This window comes from Felis catus, chromosome B1, assembly GCF_018350175.1.
Source record: "Felis catus isolate Fca126 chromosome B1, F.catus_Fca126_mat1.0, whole genome shotgun sequence".
Taxonomy (NCBI): Eukaryota; Metazoa; Chordata; class Mammalia; order Carnivora; family Felidae; genus Felis; species Felis catus.
The window spans coordinates 179,714,566-179,738,767 of NC_058371.1; the positions used below are offsets into that span (position 1 = coordinate 179,714,566).

The window sequence follows — 24,202 nt, forward strand, 5'->3', positions numbered from 1 at the left end:
TTCAATTTGAAGACGAGTGTGAGTTTGTGCTGACAAGTGAGTTCAAGTCTGCGGGGTGGGGTGGGTGGAGCACAGATGAGATGGACCAGGCTTGATTGTGCCTAAGTAATTATATATCATGCTGGTAGGTAGAAAGCTTTGGGCGTGGGATGATGTGGGTGAGACCAGTGATTTTACGAGCAAAATAAGATCTGTGAGGTGTAACTGAGTTTGAAAGATTATTTGTGCTGCAGAGGACAACAGCCTTAAAAATAGGTTGGGCGTTATAATAGTTTTAATGACCTCAATCTTCCTAAGAGTGATATGCTCCTTGGAAGCCCTGTGACACATACCTACATCATAAACTGAGTCCCTGAATTTTACTGTAGTAAGGGACTTTGATGGGTCACACGAAACTTCTTTATTTTCTAGATGACAGTGGCCTCCTGATGTTTCCCTCTTAGAGTCACTGCCTTAACTGTAGGAGAGACTTAGAATAGCGATAGTGTCTGTGGGGGTGGGAAACTACACACAAAGCATAAAACAACAAAACAAAACAAAACAAAACAAAACGGAAAAAAAAAACAGGCGTACCTTGCTTTGTTGTGCTTTGCTTTATTGCACTTCACAGGTACTGCATTTTTTTTTTTTTTTTTTTTTTTTTTTTTACAAATTGAGGGTTTATAGCAACCTTGCACTAAGCTAGTTTATGGGCACCATATTTCCAAGATCGGTTGCTCCCTTTGTGTCTTTGTGCCATATTTTGGTAATTCTTGCAATATTTCAAAGTTTTTCATTATAACCAAATTTGGCATGCTGATTTTGATGTTACTACTGTAATTGTTTTGGGGGGCCATGAACCATGCCCGTATAAGATGGTGAACAGAATCAACAGATGTGTGTGATGGGACACTTGGGTGGCTCAGTCGGTTGGGCGTCCGACTTCAGCTCTGGTCATGATCTCGTGGTCCGTGAGTTCGAGCCTCATGTTGGGCTGTGTGCAGACAGCTCAGAGCCTGGAGCCTGTTTCAGGTTGTGTGTCTCCCTCTCTCGCTGCCCCACCCCCTCTCACACTCTGTCTCTGTCTCTCTCAAAAATAAACATTAAAAAAATTTTTTTAAATAGATGTGCGTGATCTGACTGCTCCATCAATCAGCCGTTTCCCTCTCTCTCTCCCTCTCCTCAGGACTCCCTATTCCCTGAGAGGCAACGATATTGAAAATGGGCCATTTAAGAACCCTACCATGGCCTCTAAGTGTTCAAGTGAAAGGAAGAGTCACAGGTTTCTAACTTTAAGTCAAAAGCTAGAAATGATTAAGCTTAGTGAGGAAGACACATTGAGAGCCACGACACGTCAAAACTAGGCCTCTTGTACCAGTTAGCCAAGCTGTGGAGGCAAAGGAAGAGTTCTTGAGGGAAATTAAATGTGCCACTCCAGGGAACACACAAATGATAAGAAAGGGCAACAGCCTTATTGTTGATTTGGAGAAAGTCTGAGTGGTCTGGATAGAAGATTAAAGCAGCCATAACATTCCCTTCAGCCAAAGCCCAATCCAGAACAAGACCCTGACTCCCTTCAATTCTGTGAAGGCTGAAAAAGGTGAAGAAGCTGCAGAAGAAAAGTCTGAAGCTAACAGAGGTTGGCTCGTGAGGTTTAAGTAAAGGAGCTGTCTCTATAATACAAAAGTGCACGGTAAAGTGAGGGGACGCCAATGTAAAAACTGCAGGAAGTTATACAGAAAATCTCACTAAGATCATTAATGAAGGCGACTAAACAACAGATTTTCAACATTGATGAAACAACCTTCTTTTAGAAGAAGGTGTCATGTAAGACTCACATAGCTAAGGAAGAGTAATCAATGCTTGGCTTCAAAAGACAGGCTGACTCTCTTTTAGGGGCTAATGTCACTGAGGACTTTCCGTTGAAGGCAATGTTCATTTACCATTCCAAAAATCTTAAAGCCCTTAAGAATGATGCTAAATCTACCCTGCCTGTGCTCTATAAACAGAACAACAAAGCCTGCCTGACAGCACATTTGTTTACAACATGGTTTACTGAATATTTTAAACCCACTGTTGAAATGTACTGCTCAGGAAAAAAAAAAAATATATTCTTTTCTAAATATTGCTGCTCGTTGACAATGCATCTGGTCACCTAAGCGCTCTGATGGAACTGGATGAGATTAACATAGTTTTCATGCCTGATAACATAAAATCGATCCTGTATCCCATGGATTGAGGAATAATTTTGAGTTTCAAGTCTTATTGTTTAAGAAATACCTTTTGTAGCTACAGCTGCTGCAGATAGTGATCCTGCTGGATCTAGGCAAAGTAAATTGCAAACCTTCTGGAAAGAATTAATCGTTTTAGATGCCATGAAGAACATTCATGATTCATGGGAAGAGATCAAAATATCAACATTCATAGGAGTTTGGAGGGAGTTGTTTCCCACCCTCATGGATGCCTCTGAGGGGTTCAAGACTTCAGTGGAGGAAGCAACTGCAGACGTGGTAGAAACATCAAGAACTAGAATGAGCAGTGGAGCCTGAAGATGGAACCGAATGGTTCCATCTCGTGATAAGACCTGAACAGATCAAGCCTGAGCTGCCTCTTAGGGAGGAACAAAGAGAGTTGTTGAGATGGAAGCTACTCTCAGTGGAGACACTGTAAAGATTACTGCAATGACAACAAAATATTTAGGACACCACATAAAGAAGGCAGGGACGGGGTTGGAGACGACTGATTCCCATTATGACAAAAAGTTCTACCGCGGGCAAAATGCTATCAGAAGCATCGCATGCTACAGAGACATTTTTCATGAAAGGAAGAGTCCACGGATGTGCCAGATTTCACAATTGTCCTCCTTTAAGAAGTTGCCACAGCCACCCCAACCTTCAGCAACTACCACCCTGATCAGTCAGTGGCCATCAACACCCATGACCCTCCAAGAGCCTCCACCAGCAAAAAGACTGACTCGCTGAAAGCTCAGATAATGCTTAGCATTTATAACAGTATTTTCAAGTTAAGGTATTTACAGGGTATTTTTCTTTTTTAGTCATCGTGCTACTACACATTTAAAAGACTACAGTATGGTGTAAACATATGTACTCGGAAACCTAAAATATCCATTTAATTCACTTGACTTGCTTTATTGCAGTGGTCTGGAAAGCAAACCACACTATCTCTGAAGTATGCCTGTAAAATTAAAAGTTAACTGTACCAAACCAGCTGACTGACTCACATCAAAAGAAACACTGTGTTAAATCACCATCATAGCCCACAGATTTTAGCCACTGCAAACGTAACATCAGTATTCAGATAAAGAAAAGTTGGCACACTTTTCATTTCCATAATAAGATTTCTGACAAAGAAAGAATGATTTTAGTTATAGAGAGATTTTTTCTTTTGTCTTAAAATGAGTCATATGAGTAACATGTATTATCACCGAGGCCGGGGCTTCTTAGATTTTCCGTAAATGTTAGGGAAATTATAAATAAAGCCTCTTCAATATTTTACTATTCAGATGAACTTTGTAGCTTACCATTTTAATCAGCATCAGCATTGACTTTTTTAGGGACAACTAATCGTTCACGTGGCGGCCACCAGCCCCTCGCTGAAAGGAGATATTGACATAAAGTTTACCAGTGATTGTGCGTCTTGGTCAAAAATGTTTGAAAACCACTGACAAGGATGCTGGTTTCAACAAAGAAAGGCAGAAAGAGAGAAAGAGAGAGAGAGAGAGATAGATAGGGAAAGTGAGACAGAGAGAGACAAAAACAGAGAGATTGATTCTGATTCAAAATTGGGGGGGTGGAGGGGGCAGGGATCTACAATTTTTATAAGGTTATTCTGATGCAGATGGCCTGAGGACTACATTTTAAGAAACACTGGTCAAGTTGACAGTCACCAATAAAGCTGGAATTACTGAGTCACAATTACCTGGGATTTTTTAGAGAAATAATCCTGCCTAAACTTGATTTACATAAACACACAGCAGGTGTTTAGGTTTATTTTCTTATTGCTTTGCTGCCAGAATTTGAGTGTAATTGGAGCCTTGGTTTCAGTCTACTTGGGGATGTTGTTTTCTTTCGTTTCGATTTGTTTCCCCAGATTGAGAAACCCGAATATAACCTCTGTTAGTTCTTTCTTAAGGCTTCTCTGACTGTATAGGCATTTAGTTTATACAAGAAAGTTAAGAAACTCAGAAGCAAACTTTCCTTAAGAGCTATGATGGTTTACCTTTCAACTCAACACAGCTCTACGTTCTCAATCAGCTCTCGAAGGGAATTCTTTTGAGTATTTCTAATAATGTAGATCTGATAACTTCAAAAAGTAGACGATTCTATATTTGGATTACCTGAATTTTGCTATGAGGTGCACATAATATTCCTTCCCAGGACTTTACCAACCAAACCACGGGACCACTGACCTTAGAGGCGGACATGTCATTTGTGTTTGAAACTACCTTACACTTTGCAAATAAGGAGCCTGAAGCTTAGCAAGATGAAGCGACTTTCACTACTTCACAAAACAGCATCTGAAAACCTGGACTTTTAATACTTTATACTACAACGACGCCTTTTTATCTATTGTTCTGTAGCTGTAGAAAATATTCTAAACCCGTCTTCCACCCGACAAATCGAGTTAACAGTTGGCAATATGTTTTGTAAACCAGTATTGATTGTCTGGGATACTTAGAATTAGTAAAGAAAACGGTGCTTTCTCTTCATCTTCTAAGAAGTAGTAGGAGAAAAAAAAAGCGTCTGGTACTTAAAATGTGTCATTCAACTCCTATAAAGTATTATTTGCGCCAGGAAGAAAGTGGAGCTACCGTTTCGTCACACTTCTGTGCTGTGTAATTTACAACAAAATTACAGCACAAGTCTATTTCAAAATTGTTATTAATAAAAGCCCATTGGTATAGCACTTACTATGTGCCTAAGTCACTTCGTGAAGGAAATGTGTGCAACACAATGCACGGGGTTCCGACTGTGTGGTCTGACCACCCAGGTGAAAGTATTTGGATGAATTTTGGAAATTTGGAAACCATGTGGCTGAATTTTGGAAAATCCGGGTGAAGTAATGATCCTGAACCTCGATTTCCTCAGGTGTAAAGTGAGGACAATATCACTGTGGTGATGATTAAGTTAACGTAATTCAGAGAGCAGAGTCTAGCACACGGGAGGTGATTGATGATCAGCAGTTAGCTTTTTAATTCAGGCAAAAGCTCTGTGAAAAGACATGCTCAGTGAGGCCACTTAAGCGTCTAACGATGCTCAGCTCGGAAGCATAATAGATGGGGTCTGAGCAGGAGTCTGTTTGAGTCTAATGTCTATAATTTTATTCCCTATGGATATTTATTTGTTTGTTTGTTTTACTTATTTAATAAAGTTTATTTTTGAGAGAGATAGAGATAGCGTGAGCGGGGAAGGGCAGAGAGAGAGAGGGAGAGAGAGAATCCCAAGCAGCTTCTGCACTGTCCTCGCAGAGCCTGATGTAGGGCTCGAACACACAGAACCATGAGATCATGACCTGAGCTGAAAAACAAGAGTCAGACACTTAACTGACTGAGCCACCCAGGCGCCCCTTCACTATTGGTATTTAAAACCAAAGAATAAAAGACTTTGAATTTTGTTCCACACACATTGGTGAGAGATAGGATGCATTAAAATCATGTATTTCAGGGCTTTTAGCTATAATATTTCCCCTCTCTCTCTCTCTCTCTCTCTGTCCTCCTCCCCTCCTTTACTATAACTTTCTCTCTTCTCCTTTCTTCCCAAGCAGTCTTGGATCTATGAGACTCAAAAGTCACAAGTGCTCTTAAAGACAAGGCTTAGGAAATGGCTTGCAAATCTGGATGAGATTCTCCATCACTCCATTTTTCAATTTGTCGGTCTTCCCTGAATAGGTAGAGGCATCCCTCGGCTTCCTTTGGGTTTCTCCGTGTATTTCCTGAATTGCTTTTTCAAAGTGTCCTTCAGTTCCTGAAGGATTCACAGAATAGGCATTGACACTCCTCTGGAAAATCTTTGAGGGAAAAACAAAAGACAAGAAACAAAACCAAACTTCTTTCTTCTCTAGGAATTTGCCAGGTAAGTGCTGTGGTACACCTTCAAGGGAAGAAGCACGAACGGTGTGTCTGAAAGTGTTCAGGTACTATTTGTGCATTCCATAGGGGCGACATTCAAAATAGTTAACAAACTGGTAAAGCGAGGGCATGGGGCATTCAGAGTGGACACCGGCCGTAAATAACCAGCAAGTCTAGGCTCTGCATTCTGACCTAAAACAGCCCTGTCTGTAGAGCTGAAATGACTCTTTGTTCCTGGCACAGTGCTTTAAACAAAAGAGGCTCTCAGTAAATATTCTCTGACCGAGATGCATACCAAATGCTATAAAGAGACGGAGAGATTATCATTTTATGCAGGATCCTGGAGCTGTTACATAAGTTCATGAGAAGAGATAATATTTGTGTACATTAATGTATGACTAGGAATTGTCCAAAAGGGAAAAAAGAGAGAGAGAGAGAGAGAGAGAGAGAGAGAGAGAGAGAAACACTGTCACAGGGCAAAGAAAACACAGAGGTATGCAGGCGCAAGCAGGCTTGAGAAATTTGGAGTTGTCTTGTGTCTCTGTGGACTATTACATGTCATTTTGGGTTTTACAACATTTAAGGAAAATTATTTTAACCCAGGTGATATTCCTGTTCGCACAGAGACATAAACATGAATAATTGTTAAGCAACTCTGTATTAAAGCTTGAACTCAAAATGACTAGTGTACAAACTTAACTATCCTTTCAAAATCCCTGATTAAAAAAAATAAATGATTCTTTGTGGAAAAAAAAAAGTATGCACAATTCTGTGAATAGAATATTCACGGTGAGAAGCTTAGGGTTTAGGGTTATTTTAGGAGATTAAAGTAGGAAAAAAGCTAAAAGCTTCTGCTCATGTGTTCCCCCCATCAAAAAGTCTCCAGGGTGCCTGGCCAGCTCAGTCCGTTAAACCTCCGACTCTTGATTTCTGCTCAGGTCATGATCGCAGAGTTCTTGGGACCGAGCCCCGCACAGGGCTCTCTGCTGACAAGTGCAGAGCATGCTTGGGATTCTCTCTCTCCTCTCTCTCTGCCCCTCCCCCACTTCCACTCTTTCTTCTCTCTTCTCTTCTCTCAAAATAAATTTAAAACAGATTAAAAAATAGTCTCCAACCCCATTGCTTTTTCACTCTGCCATAATATCCTTTCTTTACATTTATGGTCACATTTTAATTCCTATTAACAGTGTTTCTGTTCTTTCCACCGAATCCTGGGAATTTACACAACGCAAAGGCTCTGCATAATTAATCTTTTTTTTTTTTCCTGGAAGCTAAGAGATACTTGGAACACAGTGTCCCCTCAGCAAATATTTGCAAAATAAATAAAGCCAAAGAGAAACAGTGAAGACTGTATACAGAATAGTGTTCTTTGTGTCTTACGTTTGGTTTTTAAAGGCATGTTTTTAATAAAATCCAAGAAATGCGTTTATTCCTCAAACGTATATTGAAAACTTTCGAGGCCCTCTAAGTATGAGACTGAGTTGTTTATGAAGAAGACAGGATCTCTTAACTCACAAGATTCTCGTTCTAGTGCAAGAGTCAGACACACAGACCAAGGCTCTTCTGAGCTGTTCTCTGGGTTTTGCGAGAACTATGTATAAAATGTAACTGTGTGGTTCAGTTTACTAGATTCCAGGACAAAAGTCTGCAATAATAGGCTTTCAGTGGTAAAGGTCCTACAGATTGGACGCTAGAGGTTTGAACTCAGAGAGTACTGATGCTTCATTTGTTGTATTCTTTGATTCTTGGGTTTAGGGAAATGCTACTCAAAACATTTTGTTCCGAAGGCTAACATTTATTAGTGTGTTTATTTTCAATGTTATTGTTAAATAGTTCAGTTTCATATATATATATATATATATATATATATATATATATATATGTTCAATGTTATTGTTAAATAGTTCAGTTTCATATATATATATGAAAGTTTCTAAGATCTTATGGGCTTCTATAAGACAAACTGTTTTCTACAGTTGAAAGTATACTTTGGTTTATATAATTGTCTATTTTCTGCCAGTCACAGTCTGTATAGTTTTTTTTACAAAAGCATAAACTATAATCTTAAACACAGAGAGAGCAAAGTCAAAAAGACATCATATGCAGACTGTCCACTGAAGAGCATAATATAAACTATAAGAATTGTTTGATTGTAAATGTGCAGGAAATTGTATTTGGCCCAATTTTAGAAAATATCTATTGCCAGCTATTAGGCTCTTTTATGATTAGTTTTGAAAGCACAGTCTGAAATTACAATTCAAACAAAACCAAAAAAAAAAAAAGCAAGACGGTAAAAACCAATTGTGTTTATGACTTAGATCTTTTTTTTTTTTGTAATGTCAGTCATTGCTTTCTCGCAGTTCAACATCCTTCTTAGCCACAATCCTTATATGGATTTATGACAGCTTTAAAATTATTATAATTTTGTGACAAGTTGTTTCTACTTTAAATAACCACACTTTATTCAATTGGTTAATTTAAAAATATCCAGCGCATAGAAAAATATCAAATTTAAAACTAGATGGCTTTTACAAGTCTTTAGCCCAATTCCATAATTTCACAATATGGAAATTGAGGGATAGAAAGGAAGATAGATTGCCTGGTTTATTTCTTAAGAAGGATTAAAATCGGGTTCTTAGTTCCCATTTTGGTGCTCTTCTTACTAAATTATGTTCTCTCACAAGAATAATAGGATTTTGTCCTTGAAAGCAATTTTGATAACCTGGACTTTTATTTCAGCTTTCACAGTCATCTGATGCATGATCTCAGAAGACCTTTCGCTCCCTATTTGCAACATGGTCAAGTCCCAACAGAAGGAACTGCCCCTTCTTTTTCAACTACTAATAATATGGAGCCTTTGAGAGAAAGTGGATAAGGATTCTATATGTGATTTCTTACTTCTAGCTTCTTTTGAAAAGTTGGAGGCAAAAAACAAAACAAAACAAAACAAAAACAAAAACAAACAAAAAAACAACAGACAAAGCCTTCTTACTCAATCCACATCCAACTCTCCTCAAAAAAATAAAAACAAACAATGGACCAAGCGAAACCAAAATGCGAAGTGTGTTTCTCTTCTTTTACTCTCATATCCAAAGAGACATCCAAGTTCCCCTGTCCTTTAAGAGTTACTGCCCTACATTTGAGGGCTAACATTACAACAGTCATAAAACACTTTATGAATATGAAATCCTGTCACAAAAACAATGACAGCTATCCCCATTGAGTAACTAACCAGCCCAAAAGAGTGCATTTTTTGTCCTAAACACCTTTATAAAAGGGAAAGGATGTAACATGCTTTTAATCCGGTAAAGGATGTATGAGTCAAAGTTCAAATGACCAAGGTATAACTTCAATAGAAATTCTGATGGTGTCACTGTAGCTCTGCAATAATATATGCTGATTGAGAACAGTGCTTTACAATTACTCAGAGAGTATCTTCCAAGCTCTGACATCTAGCCAGCAGCAGTCAGGGATCTGCAATGAAAACCCTTTGATTAAAATAGCTCTTGCTTTGGAGAGTCTGATGAGTTATACTGTTGATGGTCAGAAACAGGGTACATGTTTAACACGGCCAGGTTATCCACCTAAATCATCTGTGTGCACTGAAAATTAATTGTCCTGAAAGATTCCAAGAGAAAAAAATGCACTTCACTCCACAGAAATACTTTTGGATGAAAGCGGCCATCTTGTCGGGATATGGCTTGACGATTATTTGTAGTAATTTGGCTGCGGCTGCTCCTCAACTTAGGGTAAGATCGCTTTTGTCTCTTTAAAAATGTTCTTCTGGAAGTTCCACAAAACTTCAAGGATTGTTTTGCTTCTGACGGAAGGATACAGATGAAAGAGCACGAAAGGGCAAAATATTTAACGTGACTATCTCCAGCTGGCAAGTTCTGCATTTTCTTTTCTTTAATTTCCTTCAGTGCTGGTGTAACATGAGGAAGGATACCTAATCTGCATAGGAAGATTCAACAGCGTGAGGTAACATCTCTTGCGAGGGATAAATGCTTAGAATTTTAAAGATCTTGTTTTGCGGGAGTGGTGAAAGGTGATTTGATATCTTACCATGTGATCTATAGAGGTAATAGCTTCAGGAAAAAGGAGGGGATTGATAAAATACTCAAACATACTTTAAACAAAATTGTTTTCATGGCAGCAATTCATTACCCTTTAAAAAGGCTAAAAAAATTAACTTTCATGTTTTTCCCAAAAATCAGCCCTTAATGTTAAAGATGTCATCTTATATCATTAGAATTATGGAAATGCCAATTATTCAATGTATTCATACCTCTGTGTGCTTTGGTTGATCCAAATTATTTACTTCATCTCCCAGTGTAAGTCAGGATCATCAAACATAAATTTATATTGCAGAAAATATCTACCATATTTTATTATTCTACATGTACTCATATATAATTAAAATATACATGGCTATACCTTAAAGACCACCCTACTAAATATACGACAGAAGTAAGTTGTACGAGAATACAAACCAAGAGAAACTAAGAGTGGTTGAATTTAAAATAACTGAATATAAGCTAATTAACATATACTCATTTCTTATGGATTCTAGAGAATGCCTCAAGTGCTTTGTGTGGAAAAAAAACAAAACATGGCATAAATATGAATTAGAAAATAAGCACTCGAGCAAAACTTAAAGCAATAACTCTATCTCCCACTTTCCCTGAAAGGGAATTTTAGGCAATGGGATGGAAAGTGCCCCTTTATGCGCCATAACTGGGAATAGCATTAAGAAACGCAACAAACCAAAACAAACCCTCAGCAGTTCATTTAAAATGTGGAAAAGGGAAGGCTTCCCTAGTTTCTGCTTGAATTGCCTGAGTAAGTAGAAATGCAGGTGAAAGAATGCCACTTCAGTCTATTCTGGTTTGAAGTTCCCTTGTAAGGCCCCTTCCGTTGGCCAAAGCTCTCAAATGACGCTTCTTCCGCTGTTTTTTCTGCCTACCCCAGGGAGGTAAGAAAAAAAAAAGTGCTTTTGAGGTCCTCATATGCAAAGATACAAAAAGTGAAATGCAGTAAGTCCCCGAATAAATATAACCATTGCCACTGAAGGCGCTTAATACACCCTGTCATTTCCCCCATGGCAAACTAAAGCAGTGAATGAGATGTTCCCCCAAGAAAATGAACTCCGAAGTGCAGGATAGACCCTGCTTTATACCATTATCGGGATCAGATAATGTGCAGACAATTTAATGTTAGTTGAAAATGGAATACTTCTTACAAAGCCAAAATACACGCATTTACTGAAGATACAACAAGGGAGCATCGAAGACATATGTGCCTGAGATGCAAAGGTAATATGTTTGTGCCTAATATATTTCAGGAATTGTCCTGGAGTGCTTCATCCATGTAAAAATATGGCCCCTCCGATACTGTCACAATCCATAAGACTCAGAGTGATCTTCTGAATTAAGTCTGGTTTGCAGAGTTGAGAAAGGTTTTCACTCATGTCAAAATTTCCCTAGACCTAAAAAATGACTTGGAAACGAGAAAAAGGGGTAACTTGCTTGGTTGTGCTGTTTCCTCTTTTTTCTCATTTCTGACATTCCACTCAGATTTGGCAAGTATCATACATTCTAAAATGCACTGTATATACCATTTTACCATCTATGGACTCTGAAAAATGTCCAACCACTCCATTTGCAAGAAAGAGAGAAAAAAAAAAAAAAGGACGGAAGGAAACAATATAAGAAATAGAGTGAATTCCAGGAATTCAGTCTAGCACCTTGCACAGATTGGACACGAAGGAGATACCGTGTACTATTATTGTTTGATGAAATTAATTGCCACTATTTTTGTAAAGGCGTATTATATTGTAACAGTGCAAATGTGGTAGTTGGTGTTAAATGATCAAGAACTGGGAAAACAGCTTCACCATTTAGGTATTTCAGATATTGATAGGTAGTTTATGTACAAAAACTGACAAAAGAAAGTAATATTATGCAGGAAAAGAAACTCCGCAAAGTTAGAAAGGAATAGGATATCGCCAATGACTTTTAAGCCTCAAAACGTATGCTTAGTCAACATATGGCATGATATTTTATACTTCGAAGTCTTATTTTTGATTGACTAGATTTAGATCGAAAGCCAGAGGAATCTGTGAGTCAGCCCCTATCAGATTTTCTTGATTATAGCTACCATTAGCCACAGTTTGAGTTTCATATGATGGTTTCAATAGTGGACCAATGGCTGACGTCTTTTGTGTTTCTCACCCTGATAGCAGCAGTAATATATCCTACTTCCCCACTTCCCATGATTGGTAAATACCTGACATGTGGGCGGTCAGGGTACCTTTGCTGATTAGAACACTGACGATAATACAACTTGGTCTGCAGGCTTATTACCTTCAAGGTGGAAGCCCAACTAAGCTATTGTCACTTCAGCAGAAATAATGAACAGGTGGGACAGCCACTGAGAAAAATACTAATATCAAGTCAAGAGTCTCAGTGCAGTCTCAAGACTCTTACTCCCTCTTACAGAGAATGACTTAACCACTTTCCTACCTCAGCTGGAAACATGTACATGCATGAGTGCACAAACATGTGCATGCACACACACACACATCCTGTAGGTTTTTCAATAACCTGAAGACTAATAATTTAAGAAAATAATGACTTGGGCTGTATAACCTGAACAAGTCTAGCTGATGTGCCTTGGCACACATCTTTGGTGCTATAATTAATCCAATGTCAGAAATCTCCCCTTCATTTTGTCATACTTCTTCCATTTCTACCAACTGGAGAGACATGTGTTTACTAAACATTTATTTAAACTGCAGATATCCCTGTTTGAGAGTCCCAATAGCCTTTCATACTTAAGAAGGAACTCAAATAATTTGTTTCCTCTAAGACCAACTTGATTTGTTCATAAACCAATGTGCGTTTGTTCAACTGAATTCTGTTTTCCCTGGGACTGAATAAATGAGAGTGTTGACTGAGGAAAGGAAGAAGCAGATTACCAACCCTGAAAAACAGATTACTTTGTGGGTAGAGAGGTGAGTGAGGGAGATTAGTTAGGTCAGAGGAAATGCTTTAAAGCCACTGAGACAAATTTTGCAACAGCACCCTCTGGGCATGTTCTGTTTGGCCAAAGTAGCAGCAGACATCTTACATATATCCACTACGACAGGTGAGTTGGTTTGGATCTTTCTGCAATAGAAAGATGGCAGTAAAACCAATGAGATAGTATCTTAGTATCTGCTAAGGAGACCAACGATAAGTTTTATTTTATTTTTTTAATATGAAATTTATTGTCAAATTTGTTTCCATACAACACCCATTGCTCATCCCAAAAGGTGCCCTCCTCAATACCCATCGCCCTCCCTCCCCTCCCTCCTACCCCCCATCAACCCTCAGTCTGTTCTGTTTTTAAGAGTCTCTTATGCTTTGGCTCTCCCCCTCTCTAACCTCTTTTTTTTTCTTCCCCTCCCCCATGGACTTCTGTTAACAGATAAGTTTTTTTTTTTTTTAATTTTTTTTTTCAACGTTTATTTATTTTTGGGACAGAGAGAGACAGAGCATGAACGGGGGAGGGGCAGAGAGAGAGGGAGACACAGAATCGGAAACAGGCTCCAGGCTCCGAGCCATCAGCCCAGAGCCCGACGCGGGGCTCGAACTCACGGACCGCGAGATCGTGACCTGGCTGAAGTCGGACGCTTAACCGACTGCGCCACCCAGGCGCCCCCAGATAAGTTTTATAGACGTGCAGCACATATCAGTGGACACACTCTTTGGCGGGGAGCAAATACCACGATGACATTTTCAAATAAGAAAAATACATTGGGGGGAAAGAGGGCTGTGCTTTTGGTAGACTTAGATATGTTTAAATCATAATGAAACTATGACTAGTTGTTAAGATTGTGCAATTCTATAAGGCCCTTTAAATCATTTTTGAGTAAGAGAGAGTATGAATGAAAATACATTAATTTAAAAGTGCTATTAAGATTATAGTAAATATTTTATAAATAGTCCCATAAAAGAAATAAGTGACTATTCAGTTGGCAAGAGAAGATCTGTTGAAAGATAAAATAGTCCACCTAGAAGACCTATAACCTCACATATTTTCATTTCAATGTCAAATCACAACTTGCCTTCTTTTTTCTTAATTCCTATATTTGAATCACCTATTTAATGGAATCTACTCTAGCTTTAAAAAATTTATACCTAAAAAGAGAGTGAACTCAGTTTACTCATATTAATATATTTTAAACATATTTTTCCTCTTTTCCTCCACTCAGAAGAGATATTTTCAGTTTTATTTATGGTTCGACTGTGATTTTCTCATTTTATATTGTGTAAAATCATGTGAATATAACTGAGACCCCCTTAGCAGCCAAAGTTGGTTTGCGTCAAAAACATCCAACAAATCCAAGGACAGAAAACAAGATGAAAGAAAGATAAATGCCATTTTTATTAATGGCTATTTGAGAATTAACTGTTCTCATCTAATTTTCTGTCTCATGCTTGCATTTTTTTGTTTATCTATATTTGCAAATTATTTGCAGCCCACCACTTTCTACACATGATTCATTTTCTTTTACCCAGAAATAAGCAATCACGTGTGTAAGGATTGTTCTTGTAACATTTACAATGAAATTCATCCTCTGATTTTTTCATCTAGAGAACTCTAGATGTTCTCTAGAAGATCATCCAAAAGAGGTGGCCATGCCAAAGAAGGTCCACCTACAGTTAGCAATAGGAAGTAATGCTACAGGGCAGCAGTTTGCTTATTCATGAACTGCCTGGCTTAGAATTGTGCACAGGGCTTTGTCACGTGACCTAGCCACAGTCAATTCTCACTCTTCACGTCATTCTTATAAGCATGTCTTCAAGCCCACCTATATAGAGATTCATTTGTTAACTGAAAAATATTCCATTATATGCATTTTCTATGCCCTTTCTACTTGATGCAGCATCTCCAAATTGCCTTGGGGGACTGACCCTTTTATATATCACTAGGAAATTTTTCCCCCTTCCCCCTTCTCTTTCCTTCCCTCCCCCACCTTCCCTTCCCTCCCTTCCTTCCCTTCCCTTCCTTCCTTCCTTCCTTCCTTCCTTCCTTCCTTCCTTCCTCCTTCCCTTCCTTCTTCTCTTTCCCCTTCTTATCCATCCCCTCCCTCCCTCTCTCCCTTTCTATCTCAAGCCATCTGTATGATGCCCACATGAACTATTGGGAGCTTAATGTATGTTGCTAGGTTATCACTTTACAAGCAGGGAAATAGAACATGGAGAGTGAGTGTCCACCAAAATTCAGTAGATGACAATTCAGTGCAAGGGTTTTGCTCTGCCCGCCACGTACTCATTGATCTATGTCTCCTTTCACTGAAAACTTGCACTAAATAAAATGGAAGCTCTCAAGTATGAATTCAAAGTAAATGAGATAAATAAACACTTACTAAAATAGATGCAGGCACACACTTTTAGTACCGTAAGCTATTTCAGATAAAACAAAAACAAAAAAATAAACTTTCATTTGGAGCTCAAGTGTCTAAGAGTTTCATTGTCAACAAAGTAAACCCTTAGGTGCCAGGGTCATAGGCACTAAAGTAACCCACAAACACTTGAAAATTTATTTAATGCCATCAGACTTCTGGAAGAATAAATATATACATTTTCCTCATAAATACAATATTCCTACAACTACAGGACACGTGCTTCCATATAAACTATATCAATGGCAAAGTAAACTCCATAACACTTAACAGTAATAAATGTGTGTATTTTTTTTTCTTTTCCCCAAACTTTCAGGCAATGATCAGTTATAATATTTAATTCAACTTTCTTTTAAAGATGTAACTCGTGCAATAAAACAAAATAATTTATATCTGTGACATTTGGACTGTATGAGAGCCCTGAAAATAGTTCATCATTTTAATTACTAATGGTGCTGTATCTATCACATCTTTCCTTAGAGAAAACCACTTTGAAACCTCACAGTTATTTATAATAAACCCTTGGCATAAAAAAATAACTTCATGTTACTAAATTTCTCCTCCTACTGCCCTTCGATTTACAAGTAAAATTCAAAAACATAGCCCTTCTTATTATCAAATCTCATAAATAATCTGCAATTGGAGGTGAAAGCGAAATGTATATTAAAGCATCACTGCGATGCCTGAATAATGGCCTCTTTGGAAAATGTCAGTGATATTTATACCATATTGTGGATGACTTCTTACTTTCTCAAACTTACTGAACCATCTAACCTTTGTAATCTAACGCTCACACTAGAGCCCCACACTCTTGAAATAATAAGCAGGGTTTTTTTTTTTACCTCCTAAAAAGCCCTACTCAGCATTTAAATCATTGAAATCTTTTGGAAGCAGTGTTCGCTCTTAAGGGTTACATTAAAATAAAATGGCCAGCAAATATAGCTATGTTTGGAAAAGTACATTATTATATATTTAGTAAATTATTTGCATGGTTTATCTGTTCATTGTACTTTTTTCTTTCTTAAAAATCCATTCTTAAATTGGTAGTAACATATTGATTATTGCCTTTTGCCAGTCACTGCATTAATGATAGCAACGATTTGTTATATAAAATTATCGGTAAACTTTCTCTTGATTGAATTAGATAAATATAACATTCTGTCTTAAAAAACAGACAAAAATGCTATTTTCTTTAAAAGTCCTATGAAATCCTGTAATCATTTATTCAGTTGTAAACGATGTCACTTCCGGATTGAACTAATTTATTGTGTTAAAATAATATTAGAACTTTAAAGTGCTTGGCCAAAAATACATGAAAATATTTTGCCTCACAGCTTATAACAAATTCTTCTGAAAACGCAAAGAAACTTATTAAATGGAATATTACTCAGCCCTAAAAAAGAATGGCATCTTGCCATTTGCAGTGACATGAATGGAACTAGAAACTTCTATGTGAAGCGAAGTCAGTCAGTCGGGGAAGGACAAATACCATATGATTTCACTCATATGTAGTATTTAAGAAACAAAACAAATGAGCAAAGGAAATGAAAGAGAGAGAGGGGGACAAACAAGAAATAAACTCTTAACTAGAGAGAACAAACCGATGGTTATAAGAGAGGAGAGGGGAGAAAGGTGGTTAAAATAGGCAATGGAGATTGAGGAGTACCCTTGTGATGAGCACTGTGTGTTTTAAGAAAGCATCCAATCACTATGTTGTACATTGGAAACCACTATTAAACTGTGTTAACTAATTGGAGTTTAAATACAAATATATAAAATAAAAGAAGTTTGTTAAAAAAGACTTTTGTTACATAAAATACATTTGCTTTTCTAAATTTTCATTACTCTTTAAATCTAAAATAATGAACTGTAGTTTTAAATATCCATGGATGTATTTCTTTTGTGATGTATACTATCCTGATACCCCTATTAAGGCAACCTGGATTGTCATAAAGATTCTATATTATATAGATATAGATGATATAGATAATAGATATAGATATAGATATAGATATAGATATAGATGATATAGATTGATATGATGTTATGTTCACATAACACTCACATATTCTGGAAATGTAAAAATGAGCCTATCTGCCCAGTTAACCAGGAAGCCATCAAAGAAGGCTGGCAGGTTACCAGGAGTTTCCTTCTTCCTTCACTTAACGATTCTTTCCACGCACATGTAGCTTGTTCTGCTGAATTTTAATCTATTTCCTTCTCTCTTTACTTTCTATTGAAATACCTTCTACCTATCACAGTGCAGCATATGATTTCAGTATCTGAGGCATAATCACATTTTTTTTAGTTCTTCAAGTGTTGCAAAACAACCAAATTATTTGATTCCTGCTTCTTTTCTCACTCCCGCTGAAGCCAAAAATATTTGGATATTCTCCCCTAACCTATTGCAACCCAGCAGACTTTGCAGAAAAGCAAATTCGTGAGTGAGCTGAAAGTTACTATTCTGATGATTTCCATGATACAATTAGAACGTGAGTCTCCTGGAAGAAAATGTCTTATGGATATCCTAAAATATACTTACTAAGCAGGACCTGTTTAATTCACAAATTTGAAGCCTTTTTGATAGCCAGTTCGGAAATAAGAAAAATAAAGCCACTGATAATATGATCCTTATTGTAAATAAACATTAAATTAAATAATCCAAAACACATCTGTAAAACCATCAGCCCTCCCAATCTCATTTTTTGCTTTCATTATAAACACAGAAATCTGTAAAACTTTAGCATAATGATTAAGGTTTCTGTGACCTCACAAAATTGGCACAATTTCAAAATTAGATCTACATGGTTTTTGTTGTTTTGAAAATATTTGCCTGCATTTTCTTCATTACTCAGACACTTTTGCTTATCATGTTGCTATGCTCAACAAAGTTCGCAAAGAATTAAAATCCCGAGCAGTAGGCACTATGGTGTCTAAGGACATCCCCCTGCCCCTGCCCCTGCCAATTAGCTAATATCCTATTACGACCAGCTAATGTGCTTGTGTTAACAATTCACTTTATAATCAGATGTTCTATTTATTTAATTGATGCCTGTTGTCCTGATTAGAGTGGACAGGCAAGCTTAAATAATGATGGTTGAGTCATTAATGCTTATGATTGGAAATCTTTGGTTAACTCGCTCTGCTTTATTGACTATAAACTCTGGGGATGTTGCATACTGTGGTGTCTCCAGCCACAAAATAGTGGTGATAAGATCATATTATGCCGCTCCTGACTTTAAGTTGGAATATAGTTTTGACTGGTTTCACTTCTGGCAAAAGTTGTTAGTCGATTACAAAGAATGTTTGTAATGTCAAGCTTTACAAAAGGATGCCAACTTCCATGTCCCTCCAGGAACACAGCAGGCTACACTACCTAGTGTTTTTCTGTATCTTATAAATAAAATTGTGTGTTTGCTTTCCTATTTCATCCTGCTGATTCAAGATAAGTAGTGCATCTAAGGACACAAAAGAAAGTGTCAACTCACCAAGATCTATACTTTTAAGCAAGCTACTGCAATAAATTTTGTTGCCTCCATACTGGGATTCGGGGAAATCTGGATCATAGCTCGCTCACTAACCGTATGACCTTGAGAAGTTATGCATTTTTTTTTCTTAACCGGATTTCAAAATGAGGAATTTTCATAATCTCTTGCAGATAAAATAATTCAGGTTTCTATATGAATGCTTTATGTTCCACGCCTTAATAAAATTGAAGACAATCAATCATGAAGTTACTTTTTCTATTCGTCTTTATCACAATGGCTCTCATAGTCAGTTACACTGCAATAGAGAAAGAGCATTTGCAGTGAGGATAGAAGGTAAAGTCTCTAGATACAAAAGAAGCGATGGCTCCACAAATAAAAAATTAGTGACTTTTTCTCCAGAACAATAGCATCGGTAGGATAAAAGCACTTTAGAGCACTACAGCATTGTCTCAAAATTACAATGACTTGTATTAAAAATTCTCAATCACAAATTCCAATGAAATCTTTGAGACTTATGTTACCAAATTCCAGTCAGAATTATCACTATTATTATGTCTGACAATTACCATGTAATCACAGACCATTAGCATTGGAATTCATTTTGTCTAACTTGCTGTCTTATGAATGAGTTCCTTTAATAATGCTTTGAGAAGTTAACCATGCAACCTAAGTTTCAACATCTTTACTGATACAGATTTCAGAACACAGACTATTCTATGAAGCAGATTTTATTAACATTTCATAAGGCAATAAATTTCACCTTTATGGAAGCAATTTTCTCCTATTTAAGTCTACTGGCATTCTTTCTGCCCTCAATAATCACAAGATTGAGTTCAACCTTTTGTGTCTCTTTTGCATTAAAGTCCTCCAAATATCTCAGATGGTGGTCCTTTCCTCAACCTATCTTCCTTAGAGCACCAAGCATTTTCTTGGATTCACCTTTTTTTTTAATTTTATACAGAAAGGGAATGCAAGCAAGGGAGAGGGCAGAGGGAGAGAGAGAGAGAGGAAGAGAATCTTAAGTAGGCTCCACTCTTAGTGAGGAGCCTCAGGCAGGGCTCCCCGCTATGACCCTGAGATCATGACTTGAGCCAAAATCAAGAGTTGGATGCTCAACTGACTGAGGCACCCAGGCACCTTGGATTCATCAGTTTTTAAAAGCACAATTCTCAGAATCATTTTCAAGACAAAGCTCCAGAAAGAAAAATAAGTCAACACATATTATCTCTAAAGATTATATCCCTGATATCACTGGCTGTTGTGTTTTAAAGATGAGGAAACTGTGTCTTGGGGAAATGAAATATAGTTTACTGGCAAATCTAGAACAAAACTATAATTTCTAAAATTCCCAGTCTTCCATGTTCTGTAAAAAGTTGGAAGTTACTTTTAAAATGAGCTAGTCAAATTCCACATTTTAGTGAAATACATGAGGTCTTGAGATGTTAAGTGATTAATCCAAGTATCCTGCATTTTACTCTCCTCTTTGTAAGATACTAAAAGACAGAGTGAAAGATATTAAATTGGGTATGTTGCAAATAGAACACATCTGCAATAGCAGTGAGAAACAAAGCAGATAGAGGTCATCTGTTCTTGAGAATATTGCTTAAGAACCTTACATATAATCAAATAACCGAAGGATATTGCTTTCAGAATTGAATCTAAGAAAAGCAGAATGAGGGACATATATTCACACAAGTGACAAAGCAACATTTAGTATTAAAGGGAAAGAATTTATGTAGGCATTGGAGCTTTCAAGAATATAAAGTCAAACATTACAATTACCATATGGAAAATGTTCATTAAGATTATATAGGTTCATAATATATGAAGCACATTTGAAAATGGAAATCTTGGGTAGGGTCAGGGAAAAGCCATGTGGCATAAAAAAGTATTCCCTGCCAGCAAATTAATTAAATTTCCAGGTTCTAGAAAAGGCCATATATTCTATGTAGGCACTCATTGAAAGTCAGATGTGCAGGGCCTCTGAGAGAGTGCCATAATCTATTCATAAATAGAACTCACCAAGGGACATTGACAGCAATTTGGCATTAAGGAACACTTCACATAAATGAAATTTTACTTTGCTGTAACTTTTATTAGGGAAAGTCCATATCTGACAGAGAATCTTTTAAATAACTTTCAATCTTATTTTTTTCTACTTTGACCTCTGTGTAACATATTATTACATGTTAGCACATATTATTAGTCATTAAAGTCAATAATTTCATCGAGAAAAATGGGTTTTGTTTTGTCTTGATTTTATTTTGTTTGTCTTTTACTTCCACTGATCTGCTGATATCATTATCCACTTAAAGATATTCTTTTTTAGTGCCAAATTTGTTAGAATGGTGAATGGGCTTTTAGGGAAAGATCCATCTCAGGCATCAACCAAACCAAAATAGGTATTCAATTAAAAATAAAACGTTAAGACTGAAAATTCTTTTACCTTCATCAAATGTTATTTTTTACATATTAATTCATTTCTTTATCTTTTTGCAGCCCTTTTATACACGGTGATATTTATGTTATTTTTTACTGTACAATATAGTATCCAAACCGCACCTTTATTAATGTAAAAATTCAGATCAAAGCCCTATGCAGTTTTAAACCTCCTGTTTTTCTCCTGAAGGTATTCAAATGGATTTTCTAAATTCTTCCAATCGACCAAATATGAGAATATAAACTATGGGAACCCATCCTGCATTCCTTCTTTTATAAAAGAGCATTTGTGCAGTAAATGAATGCTAAAAGGATTTACAACCAAACGGCACAGGGCAATTACAAAACTTGGGCTGTAACCTAGCAAATAATATATACAGACACACTATACATGTGGACATTATGATGGAGGGTCTGTCTGAATTTACGTCTTGGAAGTACTTTCATTTGGAAAGGGAACCGAACTTATTATGTGTTTTCCCAAGGAGAAAACCCAGGATAAATGGATTCAAGTTACAGGAAGACAGATTTTGGCTCAATATAAGAAGAAAGCCAAGAATTAAAGATGTACCAAAACAGAGTGGGCTGCCTCTGGATTTTGTGTCACCGAAATTATTCAAGCAGAGATAAGTCTTTCTTGTAATGGTGTTATGGGAGGCATGCACGATTTAAGACTAGATTGGTTGACCATAATCTCTCTCAAAATTCCATGACTAATTCAACAAACACTGATTGTGTGTTGGGCACTCCACGAAAGAAAGAAAGAAAGAAAGAAAGAAAGAAAGAAAGAATGAAAGAAAGAGAAAAAAAGAAAGTGGGAGGGAGAAAGAATGAAGGAACAAAGGAAGGAAGGAAATTATGCCTATATTCAAAGAGCTAATATATTGATTAATTCTAGAGTTATCTTGACAGATAGTATGGTGAGGAAGGATATTTTGATTTGTATTCTAATTTTCCATCAAGCCTTGGCTCAAGTGTATTCTCCAGGCACAATCTTTTTAGTTCTAAATACTCCAAGTTAATGCTTAAACCCTTATCTTGCTCTCAAAACACTATTCCCACAGAAAAAGTCCTAGAAATATACAGTGTTCACAAATCAACATGTCTTAACTTGTTCTTTTTCTTTCCAGCACTTTTACCTCAAAGGATTTTCTAAGAATAAAGGAAACACAAATTCATAAATAAAGTTCTTTTTTCTTCCTGCATTGATTTTGTTTTCCCTCCAAGTTTTATTTCATATATTTTTTTTAAAGTCTTCTCAATGTCTGTGGTTTTCAACGATATGTTTCCTTCAATTTTTTATTGCTTTTCCATTTTTTTCATTTTTCCAGAATCTTTTGGTTTCTTTTTTCTCAAAAAAGTTGTTTTTTTTTTTTTCCCCCTTTTTGGTTAATCCTGTTAATCTCATCTATATTTTAATCTCCACTTTTTCTTTTCTTTTCTTTTCTTTTCTTTTCTTTTCTTTTCTTTTCCTTTCTTTTCTTGTAAACTGATAAGACTCTTTCCTATATGGTGTACATTTCCTTTATTTCCTATAATGTAAAAAAGAATTTCTCTGGTTAGTTTTCCTCAAAACCTTAGAATATGTTACTTGAATGTTCTTCTTTCTATATGAGATACAAGTATACCTGCACTTCCTTTCTTAACATTAGAATTGGGAAATTTTATAAAATTTAAATTAGCCTTTTTCTGCATGTGTAATTGTTTTGCAATTATTTAGTTTTTAATTATAGGTCCCATATTTAGAAGAAAACAATGAATTATTTTGTATGCTATATTATTCATATATTGAGTAATCTGTGAAGTTAGTAATGGTCAAGAAGCAAACACTAAGGGGAACAAAAAAAAAAAGTGGAGGGAAGTATGGATATGGGGAAGGGTCCATATGCAGGTTAAAAAAAATAGATGACTGTTTTGTAAACATTCACTCATTTGCCTGATATATTTTGGGTATCAAACACTGAGACATAGAAGAATTCTTGAAACATAAGATGAAATCATTGTCCTCCAATAACTCAGAGTTGAGCGTAACTCAGAGTCCCAACTTAGGAAGAATCAGGAGAAATTACAGAAGGCAAATCCCTCTTTAGCCAATTCTGAGCGACCAGTGACCCTGCCACCTTAGATTTCTCCAAGTCTCATTTTTTTTTTCCCACTGAATTTGGATGATGATAATAATGTCTAAATCTATGCTTGTTTGTATTAAGAAAATGGAGATTAAGCTCATTAATGTCGTTCCTGACACCTATTAAACTCTCATTACATGTCTGCTATTATTGTTGGAGCTTTCCAAACAAAGCTGGGCTTGAAGGGCCCTCCAGATGGAGAGACCCAGTTATGTGAAGGCTGGTGGACATGAGAGATAATATCCATGTGCAGAAGGAAGATCACAAAAGACAACCAATGATTTCAGAGTTTTGTCAGATAAGAGGCTGTATGTTCCTGAATGAAGATTAATGGTTCAGCCTTCAATGACTAATGGTTGCATTGGCGAAAATGCATGTAAATCAAAATGGTTTACTCTGTTTACTGACACAAACAAGTCTTAACTATGCTACCACTTTAAAGAATATCACAAATAATGCTGCCACCCACATGCACACCTATAGACACACTTACCGTTTTAAAGCGTCTGCCAATAATTTTCCTACCCTCGGGGTAGTGTTCTAGTCACATCCCCATAGAGTCAGGGTGTAATGCAGAACCTGACACATCCTCAAAACAAGCCCCTGCAGGAGCTAGAAGGACCAGTTCTTC

General features: G+C 36.8%; 1 protein-coding gene across 9 annotated transcripts in view; it reads right to left on the reverse strand.

Annotated features, from left to right (window-relative positions):
- Nucleotides 1-24,202, reverse strand: part of PCDH7 (protocadherin 7) — a 420,442-nt gene that overhangs the window by 178,049 nt on the left and 218,191 nt on the right. The window lies entirely within an intron of this gene.